We start from the raw sequence: 2536 nt of genomic DNA, 5'->3' as shown, positions 1-2536 counted from the left end.
AGGTTTTCCCTTTGTCTTCATAAGCAAAAACTGAAGGAGCTCTATTTGCCTTAAGTTCACAATAAACAACTATGAAGTAATGTCCTATCATCTTTAGTCTGCAAGGTATCTCTTTGCCAGTTCAACTACCTACTTTTTTTAGTTATAGCTTTCCCAGCTATACACAGGAAAATGTATACTTGAAAAATACATCCAAATTTAATATTCTTGAAAAACACTCATTAGTGTACCTACATCTGTTTCTATTGGTTCTTCAACTGCTGTTCTCCTGATTTTATGATCCACTGTTTTGCTCTGTTACCACCATGCCACAACTAAAAAAAAAGTATTCAAATAACTGGAAATTGTGTAGGGAAAGTAATGGAATGAACAAATTTATTGCAAAGATCAAGGCAAACAATATAAAGTCTTTTAAAAGCATGAAATCATTGATTAATCTAAATAGTCCAAGGCCCAGGACCCACATATTTTCCCCAATGGAGTGTAAGTGCTCAGTGCTGCTCAAGACTGGCAAGTAAGTTGTGGGAAAATTGTTTACATATCTGTTTCTACCCTCGTTTATATGCTATCCTTCAAAATTTCTAATTTGGGTGCATGTTTTCTGACTCATGTAAATATTAATATCATATGTTAAAATGTTTATGAATAACAAATGGTCATATATTTGGGCCTACACAACATATAACAATGTAAAAATTATACAGCCAAATTTACCACTCACTGTCCTTACTGTGCAGTAAGGACAAAACCTGCAAAATAGCTCACTTTAGTGGCATTTATATACTTAATCATTAAAAAAATAGTTGTTTTAAACTTTTCAAGCTGTGGCTGGTATAGTTCTTTAAAATAATTTTTACAAACTTCAGTTTCTTTCAAACTTCTGACAGTACCCCAATTTACTTTATGTGGTACCCAGATAAACATTTTAAAGTGTTTAAAAAATCACTAAGTACGCATTAACTCTAATGTCAATTTAAAAATAGAGCTACTATTTTTACAGACTCCACGGAATTACATGCTAGGCTATAAGGACTTGGCTGCCATCCCCAAAGACAAGGCCGGCCTGAATGTGGACTGACCTGACCCCACGATCTACAAGCCCCACTTCACCTATTTCCTCCTGGAACATATGGCCTCCTGGAACCATCCCCAGGCTTCACCCCCAAGAACCAGTGGAACTCCCCAGACCAGCCTGCATTTCCACCATCCTGAGGCGACCTGCCCAGATTCCAATATCCATGAGAAGCCACCTCTCCAGAAGCAGAGAAAGTCTGTGGGAGGCAGCCCTTAGAGCTAGCCTTTCACTGAGGACCTCGTTATGGAGTCATCCTAGTTTCCTACAGCCCGGCCTGCTGACCCAACCAACCAACACTGGCCATACCCCACTTTGCTGGCCATTGTGGAGACAGAACGAAAGAACCAGAAGGCATCTCAGAGGGAAGCAGAGGGAGAAGAAAAGGAGGAAAATGATGATTCTGGAGAGGAGATGAAGACAGTCAGGGAACATAGAGAGAGAAACTCAGTAAGGTGACTTACCGCTTGGGAAAGATGATCTTGAAAGAAGGGATAGAAAAGTTGTTACCTATCTGGAGGGAGACCCACTCCCTGCCTGGCCAGACACACTCTCATACCACCTTTAACCCAGGACATCTAAGTCTTCTTCTCTGCACCTGCAGTAGAACCACCTTGAGCCAATTTCTCTCCACAGCCCATTAGGAGAGAGACTGGAAGCCCAGGCCTGTGTGTGTGTGTGTGTGTGTCCTTTATGAAATGCTAGAGGTAACCCAGACCAACAAGGGGAGAACAAGTTGCCTCCAGGTACCTATAGGATGAGGTTTGAGAGGCATCTGTCAGCAGATAACTCAAGGTTATTTTTTATGTCTCCTGAAGATTTCAGCAAGATTGTTCTATGGATGCAGAGAAAACTCAAGAAAAAAACCTCTCCTCTAATCACACCTACCCTCTCCACCACTGACGTTACCCCTGCTGTTTCAGGGCACTGGACCTGAGGTCACTTTCCTCAGGGCATTCTCTTCCCCTAGTCAACCAGGACCAATTATCTCTTGGGGAAGCAGGGAGGCGACACATAGGCGGGGTTGGCTTCACTCCCTAAGTGGAGAGGGAGCCAAGACATCTGCAGCCCTCCTGTTAGGGAATGTGGATGTTCTTCTCCATGATAAGGAGGGTGTGTGCTCTCCTTCAAAGGCCTCACTGCACAGGATCAACCCAGGCTGGACTCCAGAACACAGAGTTAATGTTTGTGCCCTCTCCCAGCCCCTTCCTCCCCAAATAAATGTCCTTAGAAAAGGGTGAGAAGAAATGAACCTGGCACTTTTTGGTCAGGCCAGTCATCTCTCTGGACCAATGAGTGGGTGAGAGTGAGAAACAGCCAGGCAGGAAAGGAGGGTCTGCGTCCCTGAATGCACTCGAGCATACCTCCTCACTCACACTTGGCATCATCCCCTGTACCTGAGCCTCCTGCTTCTCTGACTGTAGCAGGGGCAAGCTCTAGCTCAGCCCCGCGGAGGGAAGATAC

General features: G+C 43.8%; 1 pseudogene; it reads left to right on the top strand.

Moving 5' to 3' along the window:
• Nucleotides 1-1015: 1015 nt before the first annotated feature.
• Nucleotides 1016-2009, top strand: LOC118977467 (dematin-like; annotated as a pseudogene).
• Nucleotides 2010-2536: the final 527 nt, after the last annotated feature.

Source organism: Sturnira hondurensis, unplaced genomic scaffold (assembly GCF_014824575.4).
Source record: "Sturnira hondurensis isolate 20B ecotype Veracruz unplaced genomic scaffold, ASM1482457v3 Scaffold0021354, whole genome shotgun sequence".
Classification (NCBI taxonomy): domain Eukaryota; kingdom Metazoa; phylum Chordata; class Mammalia; order Chiroptera; family Phyllostomidae; genus Sturnira; species Sturnira hondurensis.
This window is presented reverse-complemented; position numbering and strand designations above follow the sequence as displayed.